Source organism: Arachis duranensis, unplaced genomic scaffold, assembly GCF_000817695.3.
Source record: "Arachis duranensis cultivar V14167 unplaced genomic scaffold, aradu.V14167.gnm2.J7QH unplaced_Scaffold_343483, whole genome shotgun sequence".
Classification (NCBI taxonomy): Eukaryota; Viridiplantae; Streptophyta; class Magnoliopsida; order Fabales; family Fabaceae; genus Arachis; species Arachis duranensis.
The window spans coordinates 1159237-1176187 of record NW_026264909.1 but is presented as its reverse complement, the minus strand read 5'-3'; the positions used below and the strand labels follow the sequence as shown (position 1 = coordinate 1176187).

The 16951-nt window shown below is 37.2% G+C and overlaps 1 non-coding gene across 1 annotated transcript; it reads left to right on the top strand.

The window, feature by feature from the left end:
• Positions 1-6276: 6276 nt before the first annotated feature.
• Positions 6277-6380, top strand: LOC127744404 (small nucleolar RNA R71). The gene has a single exon (XR_008005393.1). It is a non-coding gene; the product is annotated as a small nucleolar RNA R71 (small nucleolar RNA).
• The last annotated feature ends 10571 nt before the right edge of the window (positions 6381-16951 follow it).

Below are 16951 nucleotides of genomic sequence, written 5' to 3'. Positions count from 1 at the left end.
AAGTTGGTTACAAACTGGGCCCCACAGCTCCTGAGAATTCTCTGGGAGCGAATTCACTTAAAAATCAAGTATGAGCATCGACGCGTACACGCACAGCACATGTACACGTCCATGGGCCATTTCGTAGAGTGCGGGTAAGCGCCTGGTGCGCGCGCGCGTCCATGGGCGAGTTCAATTCTTTGGCTTTTCACGATCTTCTCCACTTTGTATGCTTTCCTTTCACTCCTTTGATCCTTCCCTAGCCCTTTTCAACCTGAAATCACTTAACAAACAAATCAAGGCATCTAGTGGAATCAAGAGTGAATTAAAATTAACTAATTTAAAGTCTAGAAATCATGTGTTCATACTTAAGAACAAATTGGGAGACAATCATGAAACCAAGATATTTCATTGAATAAATGTGGGTAAAAGGTCATAAAATCCCTTAAATGAAGCATAAGATAAACCCTACAAATGGGGTTTATTAAACACAAAGAAAAAAAAATAAAAGGTAGAACCAGATAGAGATCAAAAGTTCAAGAAAGCAAAATAAGAAAAGTTTTTCGAAAATCAAGAAGAAAGAAAAATAATTAACCAAAACCACTAAGAAACACCAAACTTTAAATTTTGCAAAAAAGAGAAAACTAAGGTCACACAATGATTTCTCAATTGTCATGTTACCTATGGTGCAAGGGATATGAAAACTACCAGGATCCTTTCTCTTCATGGAGAGAGTCCTCTGGATGATGGCACTACATTCCTTTGTCATCACCATAGTTTGTCCACCATCCGAGGACCTTTTTCTTTGACAACAGTTCTTTCATGAACTTGGCATACAATGGCATCTGCTTCAGGATTTCTGATGCATGAAAACTTGTATCGCTACGAATTTCCCTTCGGCAAGTATACCGAATTGTCGTCAAGTAAAAACTCACAATAAAGTGAGGTCGAATCACACAGGGATTGATTGATTGAGAAACTTTAATTAGAGGAGTGTTCTAGTTGAGCTAAGCAAGAATTGGGTTGAGAATTGCAGGAAATTAAATGACGGAAAAAGTAAATAACAAGAAATGTAAATTGCTGAAAGTAAATAGTAGAAATTAAATTGCAGAAAATTGGATGGGAATGGGTGTAATGAACATGAAAGTAAATAGAAGAAACTAAAGAAAATGGGTAAGATCAGAAGTGGGGAAGTGGTGCACGAAATTGTGATCATAAATAATGGCACCAAAAACTTGGTAGCGCTCTCAAACGTGAATCACACTTAGTCACAACTCCGCACAACTAACCAGCAAGTGCATTAGGTCATCCAAGTAATAAACCTTACATGAGTCAGGGTCGATCCCATATAGATTGTTGGTATGAAGCAAGCTATGGTCATCTCGTAAATCTCAGTCAGGCAGATAATAAATGGTGATAGAGTTTTCGAATAATAATAATAAATAAACTGAAAGTAAAGATAGAAATACTTATGTAGATCATCGATGGAAATTTCAGATTGGTGTATGAAGATGCTGTGCTCCTTCTGAATCTCTGCTTTCCTACTACCTTCATCCAATCCTTCTTACTCGTTTCCATGGCAAGCTGTATGTAAGGTATCACCGTTGTCAATGGCTACATCCCATCCTCTCAGTGAAAAAGGTCCAAATGCTGTCACGGCACAGCTAATCATCTGTCGGTTCTCGATCATGTCGGAATAAAATCCTTTGATTCTTTTACGTTTGTCATCACGCCCAACAATCGCAAGTTTGAAGCTCGTCACAGTCATCCAATCCCTGAGTCCTACTCAAAATACCACAGACAAGGTTTAGACTTTCTGGATTCTCATGAATGCTGCCATCAATCTAGCTTATACCACGAAGATTCTGATTAAGGAATCCAAGAGATATGCGCCCGGTCTAAGGTAGAACGGAAGTAGTTGTCAGTCACGCGTTCATAGGTGAGAATGATGATGAGTGTCACAGATAATCACATTCATCATGTTGAAGTGCAACGAATATCTTGGAATAAGAATAAGCAGAATTGAATAGAAAATAGTAGTAATTGCATTAAAATTCAAGGTACAGCAGAGCTCCACACCCTTAATCTATGGTGTGTAGAAACTCCACCATTGAAAATACATAAGTGATGAAGGTCCAGGCATGACTGAATGGCCAGCCCCCAAAATGTGATAGGAATTCGAATAATAGGGAGAAGGACCAGATATGTGGTCAAAAGACGACTAATACACTAGTAAAAAGTTCTATTTATACTAAACTAGCTACTAGGGTTTACAAAAGTAAGTAATTGATGCAGAAATTCACTTCCGGGGCCCACTTGGTGTGTGCTTGAACTGAGCCTGAACTTTACACGTGCAGAGGCTTCTTTTAGAGTTGAACGCCAAGTTGTAACGTGTTTTTGGCGTTCAACTCTGGTTCGTGACGTGTTTCTGGCGTTTGACTCCAGAATGCAATATGGAACTGGTGTTGAGCGCCAGTTTACGTCGTCTAATCGCAAATAAAGTATGGACTATTATATATTTTTGGAAAGCTCTGGATGTCTGCTTTCCAACACTATTGAGAGCGCGCCATTTGGAATTCTGTAGCTCCGGAAAATCCATTTTGAGTGCAGGGATGTCAGAATCCAACAACATTAGCAGTCCTTTGTCAGCCTTTTATCAGAGTTTTGCTCAGGTCCCTCAATTTCAGCCAGAAATTATCTGAAATCACAGAAAAACACACAAACTCATAGTAAAGTCCAGAAATGTGAACTTAGCATAAAAACTAATGAAAACATCCCTAAAAGTAGCTGGATCCTACTAAAAACTACCAAAAAATAATGCCAAAAAGCGTATAAATTATCCGCTCATCACAACACCAAACTTAAATTGTTGCTTGTCCCTAAGCAACTGAAAATCAAATAGGATAAAAAGAAGAGAATATACTATAAATTCCAAAATATCAATGAATATTAGTCCTAATTAGATGAGCGGGACTTGTAGCTTTTTGCCTCTGAACAGTTTTGGCATCTCACTTTTTCCTTTGAAGTTTAGAATGATTGGAATCTATAGGAACTTAGAATTTCAGATAGTGTTATTGATTCTCCTAGTTAAGTATGTTGATTCTTGAACAAAGCTACTTTTATGAGTCTTGGCCGTGGCCCTAAGCACTTTGTTTTCCAGTATTACCACCAGATACATAAATGCCACAGACACATAGCTGGGTGAATCTTTTCAGATTGTGACTCAACTTTGCTAAAGTCCCCAGTTAGAGGTATCTAGGGTTCTTAAGCACACTCTTTTTGCTTTGGATCACGACTTTAACCACTCAGTCTCAAGCTTTTCACTTGGACTTGCATGCCACAAGCACATGGTTAGGGACAGCTTTGATTTAGACGCTTAGGCCTGGATTTATTTCCTTGGGCCCTCCTATCCATTGATGCTCAAAGCCTTGGATCCTTTTTACCCTTGCCTTTTGGTTTTAAGGGCTATTGGCTTTTTTTGCTTGCTTTTTCTTTTTTCTTTCTATTTTTTTCGCCAATTTTTTTTCTCAAGCTTTTGCTTTTTCACTGCGTTTTCTTGCTTCAAGAATCAATTTCATGATTTTTTAGATTATCAATAGCATTTCTCTTTGTTCATCATTCTTTCAAGAGCCAACAATTTTAACATTCATAAACAACAAGATAAAAAATATGCATTGTTCAAGCATTCATTCAGAAAACAAAAAGTATTGTCACCATATCAATATAATTAAACTAAATTCAAGGATAAATTTGAAACTCATGTACTTCTTGTTCTTTTGTATTAAAAACATGTTTCATTTAAGAAAGGTGAAGGATTCATGGAATTATTCATAGCCTTAAGACATAGTTACTAAATACTAATGATCATGTAATAAAGACACAAACATAGACACACATATAGCATAAAATAAAAAAACAAAGATAAGAACAAGGAAGTTGAGGAATGAGTCCACCTTAGTGAGGGTGGCGCCTTTTTGAAGGATCAATGGTGCTTTTTGGGCTCCTTTATGTATCTTCCTTGCATTTGTTGCTTGATCCCTAGTGATTTTGGTGCTCCTATCCTTAGTTGCTCCTAATAATTATGTAGAGGAAGATGTATCCCCTGAGGTATCTCAGGGATCTCTTGATTTGTAGTCAAATGCTTTACTACTGAGCTATGGATTCTTCAGATGAATCTCTCTATCTCCCAGGACTCAGAGGTGGAAAAAATTTCTTTTGTCTTCCCTTTTCTCTCTTTTTTTTTTTTGAGGTTTCTGTGGCCTTAGGTGTCATCAATGGTTATGAAAAAACAAAAAAGCTATGCTTTTACCACACCAAACTTAGAATGTTGCTCGCCCTCGAGCAAAGAAGAAAGAATGGAGAGAGAAGAATATATGGAGGAGAGGGAGAGATGTGTATGTTTCGGCCATATGGGTGGGATTGGGTGGGGAAAAGATGGATGGATGTGAGTGGTGAAGAGGTGATGGAGAAGAGAGATTGAGGTGATTGGTGAAGAAGAGAGAATGTGAGTTGAGGTAGGTGGGGATCCTGTGGGGTCCACAGATCCTGAGATGATCCTGTGGGATTCACGGATCCTAAGGTGTCAAAGATTTACATCCCTGCACCAATGAAGTGTGTAAAAGGCCCTCTGCATGCAATCCTGGCGTTTAACACCAGATTGATGCTTGTTTCTGGCGTTAAATGCCAGCTCTAAGCTTATTCTGGGCGTTCAACGCCCATCTGCAACATGTTTCTGGCGTTGAACGCCAGCTTTCCTCAGTGTGCAATCCTGGCGTTTAAATGCTAGATTGCTGCATGTTTCTGGCATTCAACGCCAGATCCATGCTCTGTTCTGGCGTTGAACGCCAGCCAGATGCTCCTTACTGGCGTTTAAACGCCAGTAAGTCCTTCCTCCAGGGTGTGTTTTTTCTTCTGCTATTTTTGATTCTGTTTTTAATTTTAGTATTTATTTTGTGACTCCACATGATCATGAACCTAATAAAACATAAAAGAACAATAAAAATAAAAATAAAAAATAGATAAATAAAAATTGGGTTGCCTCCCAATAAGCGCTTCTTTAATGTCAATAGCTTGACAGTGGGCTCTCATGGAGCCACACAGGTGATCAGGTGAATGTTGTAGACTCCCAACACCAAACTTAGAGTTTGGATATGGGGTTTTAACACCAAACATAGAGTTTGGTTGTGGCCTCCCAACACCAAACTTAGAGTTTGGCTGTGGGGGCTCTGTTTGACTCTGCATTGAGATAAGCTATTCATGCTTCCTCTCATTACCAAATAACTTGGCATTTAGCTTTATGATGACTTCTAGATATTGAGCAACTTGCTCTTTAGTTACATCTTCGTCCTCTTCAGAGGAAGAATATTTCTCAGAGCTCATGAATGGTAAAAGGAGGTTCAATGGAATCTCTATGGTCTCTAGGTGAGCCTCAGATTCCTTAGGTTCCTAAGTTTGGAACTCCTTTTTGTTCAGAGGACATCCCAGGAGGTCTTCCTGACTGGGATTCACGTCCTTCCCCTCCCTTGTGCATTCGGCCATATTGATTATGTCAATGGCCTTGCACTCTGATCCTCTTCTGCATTGCTTGGGAGAATACTAGAAGGAGTTTGAGTGACTTTCTTACTCACCTGGCCCACTTGTGCCTCCAAATTTCTGATGGAGGACCTTGTCTCACTCATGAAACTTAAAGTGGCCTTAGGCAGATCAGAGACTAAATTTGCTAAGTTAGAGGTACTCTACTCAGAATTCTCTGTCTGTTGCTAAGAAGATGATGGATAAGGCTTGATATTGCTGAGCCTATTTCTTCCACCATTATTAAAGCCTTGTTGAGGCTTTTGTTGATCCTTCCATGAGAAATTTGGATGATTTCTCCATGATGAGTTATAGGTGTTTCCATAAGGTTCACCCATATAATTTACCTCTGCTATTGCAGGGTTCTCAGGATCATAAGCTTCTTCTTCAGAAGATGCCTCTTTATTCCTATTGGATGCATTTTGCCATCCATTCAGACTTTGAGAAATCATGTTGACTTGCTGAGTCAACATTTTGTTCTGAGCCAATATGGCATTCAGAGCATCAATTTCAAGAACTCCCTTCCTTTGAGGCATCCCATTATTCATGAAATTCCTCTCAGAAGTGTACATGAACTGGTTATTTGCAATCATGTCAATAAGTTCTTGAGCCTCTGCAGGTGTTTTCTTTAGGTGAATGAATCCACCTACAGAATGGTCTAGTGACATCTTAGAGAACTTAGATAGACCATAATAGAATATATCTATCATAGTCCATTCTGAAAACATGTCAGAAGGACATCTTTTGGTCATCTGCTTGTATCTTTCCCAAGCTTCATAGAGGGATTCACCATCTTTTTGTTTGAAGGTCTGAACATCCACTCTAAGCTTGCTCAGCTTTTGAGGAGGAAAGAACTTAGCCAAGAAAACCGTGACCAGCTTATCCCAATAGTCCAGGCTATCTTTAGGTTGAGAGTCCAACCATGCTCTATCTCTGTCTCTTACAACAAAAGGAAAAAGCATGAGCCTGTAGACTTCAGGATCTACTCCATTAGTCTTAACAGTCTCACAGATCTGCAAGAAATCAGTTAAGAACTGGTAGGGATCTTTTGATGGAAGTCCATGAAACTTGCAGTTCTGTTGTATTAGAGCAACTAATTGAGGTTTCAGCTCAAAATTGTTTGCTCCTATAGTAGGAATTGAGATGCTTCTTCCATCAAACTTGGACGTAGGTGTGGTGTAATCACCAAGCATCCTTCTTGCATTATTGTTGTTGGGTTCGGCTGCCATCTACTTTTCTTGTTCGAAAATTTCAGCAAGGTTGTCTTTGGATTGTTGTAATTTAGCTTCTCTTAGTTCCCTCTTCAGAGTCCTTTCAGGTTATAGATCAGCTTCAACAAGAATGCCTTTTTCCTTGTTCCTGCTCATACGAAAAAGAAGAGAATAGAAAAAGAAGAGGAATCCTCTATGTCACGGTAAAGAGGTTCCTTATTGTTAGTAGAAGAAGAAAGGGAATAAGAGTGAAGAAGAATGAATAATCCAAACACAAAGGTGAGGATAGAGGCAGTGATTTGAGATGAAGAGAGGTGAATAGAGGTGTTAGTAAATGAATAAATAAATAGAATAAGATGAGAGAGGGAGAAATTTTCGAAAATAATTTTTGAAAAGGAGTTAATGATTTTCAAGAATTAAGATAAGAAATAAAATTAAAATTAAAATTTAAAACAATTAATTAATTAAGAAAATTTTGAAAAAGAGGGAAGTGATTTTCGAAAATTAGAGAGGAAAAAGTAGTTAGTTGGTTTTGAAAAAGATAAGAAACAAACAAAAAGTTAGTTAGTTAATTGAAACAAATTTGAAAATCAAATTTGAAAAGATAAGAAGATAAGAAGATATTTTGAAATCAAATATTTGAAAAAGATAAAATTTAGAAAAAGATATGATATAAAAGATATGATAAAAAGATATGATTAAAAAGATTTAAGTTTTAAAATTAAAATTGATTGCTTGACTAACAAGAAACTAAAAGATATGATTCTAGAATTCAAAGATTGAACCTTTCTTAACAAGAAAGTAACAAACTTCAAATTTTTGAATCAATCATATTACTTGTTAATATAATTTTCAAAAATAAAGATAAAATTAAGAAAAAGATTTTTGAAAAATATATTAAAAAAAATAAATTTTGAAAATTAATAAAAAATGAAAAAGATTTGATTTTTGAAAAAGTTTTGAAAAGATAAGATTTTTAAAATTTGAAAATTTGACTTGACTTACAAGAAACAACTAATTTTAAAAATTTTTGACTAAGTCAACTCAAATTTTCAAAATTTTGAGAGAAAAAAGGAAAAGATATCTTTTTTATTTTTGAATTTTTAATTATGAGAGAGAAAAACATAAAAAATGACTCACAACATGAAAATTATGAATCAAAACACATGATGCATGCAAGAACACTATGAATGTCAAGATGAACACCAAGAACACTTTGAAGATCATGATAAACATCAAGAACATATTTTTGAAAAATTTTGATGCAAAAAAAAATATGCAAGACACCAAACTTAGAAATATTTAATGCTTAGACACTACGAATGCAAAAATGCACATGAAAAACAACAAAAGACACAAAACAAGAAAATTTAGAGATCAAACAAGAAAACTTACCGAGAACAACTTGAATATCATGAAGAACACTATGAATGCATGAATTTTCGAAAAAGGCAAGAATAATATGAATATGCAATTAACACCAAACTTAAAAGTTGACTCAAGACTCAACCAAGAAACACAAAATATTTTTTATTTTTATCATTTTATAATTTTTTTGTATTTTATTTTATTTTTTTCGAAAAAACATATAGGAAAAAGAAAATAAGAAATTCAAAATTTTTAAAAAGAATTCCAGGAATCTTTCAATGTTTAGCCTAAAGCTCCAATCCAAGGGTTGGACATGGCTTAATAGCCAGCCAGCTTTAGGATGGAATTACATGCATTGTGGTGATTAGTTGAAGCCTCAGTCCAAAAGAATTTGGATATGGCTTTACAGCCAGCCAGGATTCAACATTCTTAAAAATTCTGAAGCCATAGAATAATTTATTTTCAAAATTTTTTTGAAAATAGGGATAAATTTTTGAAAAATTTTTGAAAAGAAAATTACCTAATCTTAGCAACAAGATGAACCATCAGTTGTCCAAACTCGAACAATTCCCGGCAACGGTGCCAAAAACTTGGTGCACGAAATTGTGATCATCAACAATGGCGCCAAATAATTGGTAGCGCTCTCAAACGTGAATCACACTTAGTCACGACTCCGCACAACTAACCAGCAAGTGCAGTGGGTCGTCCAAGTAATAAACCTTACGTAAGGGTCGATCCCACAGAGATTGTTGGTATGAAGCAAGCTATGGTCATCTCGAAAATCTCAGTGAAGCGGATAATAAATGGTGATAGAGTTTTCGAATAATAATAAAAAATAAACTGAAAGTAAAGACAGAAATACTTATGTAGATCATCGATGGGAATTTCAGATAGGCGTATAAAGATGCTGTGCTCCTTCTGAACCTCTACTTTCCTACTACCTTCATCCAATCCTTCTTACTCCTTTCCATGGCAAGCTGTATGTAGGGCATCACCGTTGTCAATGGCTACATCCCATCCTCTCAGTGAAAAAGGTCCAAATGCTCTGTCACGGCATGGCTAATCATCTGTCGGTTCTCGATCATGTCGGAATAGAATCCCTTGATTCTTTTGCGTTTGTCATCACGCCCAACAACCGCGAGTTTGAAGCTCATCACAGTCATTCAATCCCTGAATCCTACTCAGAATACCACAGACAAGGTTTAGACTTTCTGGATTCTCATGAATGCCGCCATCAATCTAGCTTATACCACGAAGATTCTAATTAAGGAATCCAAGAGATATGCGCCCGGTCTAAGGTAGAACGGAAGTGGTTGTCAGTCACGCGTTCATAGGTGAGAATGATGATGAGTGTCACGGATCATCGCATTCATCATGTTGAAGTGCAACGAATACCTTGGAATAAGAATAAGCAGAATTGAATAGAAAATTGTAGTTATTGCATTAAAACTCGAGATACAGCAGAGCTCCACACCCTTAATCTATGGTGTGTAGAAATTCCACCGTTGAAAATACATAAGTGATGAAGGTCCAGGCATGGCCGAATGCCCAGCCCCCAAAATGTGATAGGAATTCGAATAATAGGGAGAAGGACCAGATATGTGGTCAAAAGATGACTAATACACTAGTAAAAAGTTCTATTTATACTAAACTAGCTACTAGGGTGTACAGAAGTAAGTAATTGATGCAAAAATCCACTTCCGGGGCCCACTTGGTGTGTGCTTGGGCTGAGCTTGAACTTTACACGTGCAGAGGCTTCTTTTGGAGTTGAACGCCAAGTTGTAACAAGTTTCTGGCGTTTGACTCCAGAATGCAGCATGGAACTGGCGTTGAGCGCCAGTTTACATCGTCTAATCACGAATAAAGTATGGACTATTATATATTTCTGGAAAGCTCTGGATGTCTGCTTTCCAACACTGTTGAGAGCACGCATTTGGAGTTCTGTAGCTCCAGAAAATCCATTTCAAGTGCAGGGAGGTCAGAATCCAACAGCATCAGCAGTCCTTTGTCAGCCTTTTATTAGAGTTTTGCTCAAGTCCCTCAATTTCAGCGAGAAATTATCTAAAATCACAGAAAAACACACAAACTCATAGTAAAGTCCAGAAATATGAATTTAGCATAAAAACTAATGAAAATATCCCTAAAAGTAGCTGGATCCTACTAAAAACTACCTAAAAACAATGCCAAAAAGCATATAAATTATCCGCTCATCAGGAAGCTCATTGGGCTCAGGAGATATTACAATCCTCCAGATCAAGTTCATTCCCATCTCTTCCTCAATCGATGCAATCATTGATCTCTTGGAAATCTTAGGTGATTGGATCCCAATTCCTTGGCAATCCAATCTCTCTAAGCTTTCAAAATTGCCCAATTCCTTTATCTAATTTCTCATGGGAAGAGATGAAGTACGGTCACTGATTATACCGCATGCCTTTCTAGATCAAAGTATTGGTAGGATTACATGTCACAATATCCATCCAACCCATAACCCAGTCCAACGTGAAAAAGTCTTTCTAGCATGACTTCCTCATTCTTCTTTCAAGGTTCAGAGGAAATACAAGTATGAACAACTTCTCTTCTGAGATAATTTTTCAATTGGATGAAGATTGAAAGCTTTCTAGCAAATCAAGAGAAAAGAAAGAGGAAGAAGAATGAAAACTATTATTGATCCATTGATTTATAACAGAGCTCCCTAACCCAATGAAGAGGGTTTTAGTTGTTCATAGCTATGGGAAAGGAAATAAAAAATGAAAAGTGCATTGAAGATAAATAAATTACAGAGAAAGTAAAATACAAAGTGTTTACAAATTTGGATCCCCAGATCCCAATCTCCCTTTCTAGTTCAAAACTACCCCTATATATACTACTTCTCTGATTGTCAGTTGAGTCTGCAAGTCTCTGGATGTGGGCCTCTAAGCATAGTTGAAGCAGTTACAATTTCAGTGGGCTTAGCTCAGGTTGCATGAAAGAAGTTGAGTTAGGTATAATTCACTGTAGTTAAGGCGTTAGTGTGGTTAACGCCAAGTATAATTTCTGATTTGCATACTGATAAACCACTATTTTATGGTTTATCTTGTGCTTAATTGAGTGGATTTTATCAATCTTTCATACACTTATTCATACTAATTGCATGAGTTTACATTTTCCTTCCGAATTTCGCGCTATGATTGAAAGCATGCTTCTTTAGTCTTAATTTTGCTATGTTTAATCCTCTCTTATTACCATTTGATGCCTTGATATGTGTGTTAAGTGATTTCAGAGATTACAGGGTAGGAATGGCTTAGAGGATGGAAAGGAAGCATGCAAAAGTTGAAAGAATACAAGAAGTTGAAGAAGTTGCTAAACTGTCCAGCCTGACCTCTTCGTACTTAAACGGTCATAAGTTGAGCTACAAAGGTCCAAATGACGTGGTTCCAGTTGCGTTAGAAAGCTAACATCTCGGGCTTCACAATGATATAATTTGCCATAGCTAACCTAAAGTTAGGTGATGCAGATGCGTGGATGACGCACACGCGTCGCATCTACGAATTTCAATCCACGCAAACGCGTGGACGACGCCTCCGCGTCACTTTGCCGCGACCTGTACGAACCAGATTTCACAACCAGCAATTTCTAGGCTGTTTTTGACCTAGTTTTTGGCCCAGAAGACACATATTAGAGGCTATAAAGTGGGGGAGTCCATCCATTCATAGAGGACACAAAAAACGACAGAGACGACTTATAATTCACTTTTCATAATTTAGATGTAGTTTTTAGAGAGAGAGAGGCTCTCACCTCTCTCTTATGATTTAGGATTAGGATTCCTCTTAAAGGATTTAGGATTTCTTCTTCTCAATTTTCAGGTTCAATATTCGTTTTATTTTCCCAATTTTACTTTTGAACTTTTCCTTAATGGATTTGATTTCTTTTATTAATATTTGAGGTATTTCAGACATATGACTTTTATTTAGTTTCTTATATTCTTGGTTCTAGTTGATTAATTGGTGACTCTTGAGTTATCAAACTCATCATGATTGATAATTGTTGTCTTTGTTGATTGATTTAGATTCCTATAACTCTAGTCTTTCCTTAGGAATTGACTAGGACTTTAGGTGTTAAATTGATTTGTCCACTTGACTTACCTTCATAGTTAGAGGTTGACTGAGTGGGAGCAAAAAAATATAATTCTCATCACCATTGATAAGGATAACTAGGATAGGACTTCCAGTTTTCATACTTCGCCAAGAGTTTTCTTTGCTATTGATTTATTAATTCCTGCAATCTATTTTTCTCATTCAACCTTTCAAAAACCCAAAATTACTGTTTTCCATAACCAATAATAAATCATACTTCCCTGTAATTCCTTGAGAAGACGACCAGAGATTTGAATACTTCGGTTTATAAATTTTATTGGGTTTGTTACTTGTGACAACTAAACATTTGTAAGAAAGGGATTCTTGTCGGTCTAGAAGCTATACTTACAATGGGAATTTATTTGTGAAAATTCTAGATCGCACGAGAATTTCGTTCTTCAAAATGGCACCATTGCCAGGGAATTGTAAACGTGTGCCTTATTATTGGTTATTGTAAATATTTTTCAAAAAAAATATTTCAAATTTTTATTTTAAAATTTTTATCTTATCTTATCTTAAATTTCAAAATTCAAATCTTTTTAAAAAAAATCATATCTTTTTCAAAATCTTATCTTATCTTATTTCAAAATCTTATCTTATATTTTTTTCACAAATCATATCTTTTTTTCAAAATCTTATCTTATCTTTTTTTTTCATAAATTATATCTTTTTTTTCAGAATATCTTCTTTTCATTAGTTTTTATTTCTAATTTTCTCCTACTACTATGAACTTTCACCCCTTTGGCTACAAGTCTGCTTACAACTATGTTGCAGGAAGAGGAAGCTATAACAGGAATATGCATCAAGGTCAAAGCAATGTAGATGGATAGAGCCAAGAGGATCTGATCAACCCTTTAGGCAACAACACCTTCCAAGAAATCATGGACGAAGACCATTCTATAATGCATACCAAGATGATAGATATGGTGGACCCCCTTGTAGTTACCAACAAGCCCCACCATATGCCTATGAACCCCCTCCTCAACATAACTTTGGACCACCATACTCACAAGCCCCTAACCACCATTCACCTCCATATGACCCTAACCCATATCCACACCAATTCCAATCCAATTACTCCCAAGAACCACCACTTCCTTACGCACCATATCCATATCCATCGACCTAAGAATCACAGGCTCGCCTAAAGGAAACAGTAGATCAATTTCATGCAACACTTCATCAACTGGAGCAAGCAATAAATCAATTACCTTCCAGACGTTTGGACACTCAAGGAACCCCCATGGCTTCATGTGGAGAATCTAATGAAGAACGTAGCATGAAAGAGATACTAGAAACTCCAGTGGACAGTAAGGAGATACTAGAAACTCCAGTGGACAGTAAGTTATTTGACAGTTCTCCTGAGGATTCAGATTGCTTGCTACCCGTATGGAATCATCAGGATCCACTTGAAGACGGGTGTAAAAGCAAGGTTTAGGACCCCGGAATTCATTCCAACAGTCATCACTCTTAGGGCTTTGTCACTTGCTTTAACTTGCTTGAAGGCTTTCTGCGCCTAATTTGGGATCCCAGACGCCATTGAAAGCACAAACATTAGTAGGGATTCCTGGATCAGTACAAGCATAAGCCACCATAACAGGGAGCCTACCAAATGTCCAACTTAAGGACTTTAACTAAAAGTGCTAGGTGGGAGACAACCTACCGTGGTATAATCGTTCCATTTTCAATTTTATTTAGTTTTGTTTGAGTTTTGATTGGACCTGGAATCATGCATAACATTCATAATAGCATTTCATTCTGCATACTGCATTATTAAAAAAAAAGAAAAAAATTCGCACGCGACGCGAAAGCGTTGCTGACGCGCTCATGTCATATGTACCTCAAGGAAGAAAAGAGATTTTACAGAGAGTCATGCGAAAGCTTGGCTGGAGGCGTGCTTTTGGCACAAATTGATCCACGCGACCGCATCACTGACACGTCCGCGTCATGTGGGAAAAATGCCTCTCACGTGTCCGCGTTACCCACGCGAACGCGTGGCCCTGTAAATCAATGTAAACCAGTGTATGGCAGCAAGTTATGATGGAGTGGGGCTAGAATCGTGCTAGTAGCACAAGCTCTACCACGTGAACATGTGCCCCACGCGTCCGCGTCGTTTTTCAAAGTATGGCCATTCATGCGATCGTGTCAACCACGTGACCGCGTCACCCAAAAAATTTGGCAAATTGAGTTTCAAACAGAGAGTTACGGGACCGCGAGGCTGCCCTCGTGCTAATGGCACAAATCACTCCACGCGAACGCGTGACCCACGCGTCCGCGTCACTTCATAAATTGCGCCAACCACGCGAATGCGTGACCCACGCGTCCGCGTCACAAGCGGCACACAGCTTATTCAGATCAGCCAAATATCTTATCTTTTCTTCCCCAAATCTAAATTTTTTTCCCTTCTTATTTCTTTCTTCCTCATTTCTTCCTTTCTTTTTCTTCATCTCTCTAACTTCTCATCCCTCTTCACTTCCATTCTATTTCATTTAATTTATTTGCATACTTTCATTCATTGCATTATTTTCATTGGTGTTAGAAATTTATTTGGGTCATTATTTCTATATTTTTCTTGTGGATTATTAAAGGAATTGTTTGACAATATTATATTACTTTTTAAAGGATTGCTTGCGTGTTCAATTTAATACTTTCAATAACTTATTTACCATGCATACTAAGTGTTTGTGAAAAAAACCCGTATGGCATTGTGCATTATTTTATATTCTTCTACTACCCTAATGCCTGTTTTTCATAAAATCCCTTTTATATTTTATTAAATAAAATATAATTGTCAATACAAATAGATTGTTAGTTTAAAAGCGATTATAATCAAGTTGGGCATTTAATGCTTGATCTATGCTACTCATGCCTTTGCCAACATACCAATAAACATATTGCATTTAATTGTCATTACATGCACTTGCTATATTTTCATTGATGAACTTTTCACATGTAGTCCTAATCATGTGTTAACGACATCCTTCTTTACCATGCATCGATTATCACCTATACCATCCTCTTCCTTGTTCAAACCCCTAGCTTTACATGTTACTTTCTTTTTCCCTTTTCAGGATGGCCACCAAGAAAGGTAAAGAGAAAGCTACTCCCAAACCACCGGCAAGGAAAGGAACAAAAAGAGCACTAGCTGCGGAGCCACCCATCTACCTGTACATCTTAGCATGCACCGAGGAAGGTGTAATCTTTAAGTGTGGGGAGGTCGATACCGATCTCCATGGGTTAGTTATTCTCTTCTTAACACCAATGCTTTTATTTTCCTTGTTAATTGTTGCATTTGCATGTTTGTTTGCATATTTATTTGATTTTGTGCATTTAGCTACTACTTGGTTGAAGTAATATTTTCTTTTTCAAGAAATATTTTATAATAGTTCACTAATTTAAATTAAAATTTTTTGCATTTAGCTACTAAGTGGGTTTAGCATAGGCTCAAAGTTGGTTAACAATTCCTCCTCACGCGTACGCGTGGGTGACGCGTGAGCGTGGCTTACAAATATCTTCTCACGTGTACGCATGGATGACGCGTGTGTGTGGCCTTCAATTCTCCAAATGCTCATTTCTTCATGAATTTTCCACTTTGCATGCTTTTCTTTTTACTTCTTCCATCCAATACTTGCCTTATGAACCTGAAATCGCTCAACAAACACATCAAGGCATTGAATGGAATTAACATGAGTAAAACATAGCAAATTAAAGGCCTAAAAAATATGCTTTCACACGTAAGCACAAATTTAGGGAGAATTACAAAATCATGCTATTTCATTGAATAAATATGGGAAAAGTTGATAAAATCTACTAAATTAAGCACAACATAAATGGTGCAGAAAATTGTGATCTCTAATAATGGCATTCAACTTGGTATGTGCGTTTATAACTCAACACTTTCTTCACAACCTCACACAACTAACCAGCAAGTTGATGAGCGGATAATTTATACGCTTTTTGGCATTGTTTTTAGGTAGTTTTTAGTAAGTTCAAGCTACTTTTAGGGATGTTTTCATTAGTTTTTATGTTAAATTCACATTTCTGGACTTTACTATGAGTTTGTGTTTTTTTCTGTGATTTCAGGTAATTTCTGGCTGAAATCGAGGAACTTGAGCAAAACTCTGAAAAAGGCTGACAAAAGGACTGCTGATGCTGTTGGAATCTGACCACCCTGTACTCGAAATAGATTTTCTGGAGCTACAAAACTCCAAAAGGTGCGCTCTCAACGGCGATGGAAAGTAGACATCCAGAGCTTTCCAGCAATATATAGAAGTTCATACTTTATTCGGAAATTGACTACGTAACCTGGCGTTGAACGCCTAGTACATGCTGCTGTCTGGAGTTCAACGCCAGAAACACGTCATGATCCGGAGTTGAACGCCCAAAACACGTTATAAGTTGGAGTTCAACTCTAAGAAAAGCCTCAGCTCGTGGATAGATCAAGCTCAGCCCAAGCATACACCAAGTGGGCCCCGGAAGTGGATTTATACATCAATTACTTACTCATGTAAACCCTAGTAGCTAGTCTAGTATAAATAGGATAAGTTACTATTGTATTAGACATCTTTTGACAGTTTAATCTTTTGACTTTGTAGTCTTTGGCCATTCGGTCTTTTGATCATTCAGGGGGCTGGCCATTCGGCCATGCCTGAACCTTTCACTTATGTATTTTCAACAGTGGAGTTTCTGCACACCATAGATTAAGGGTGT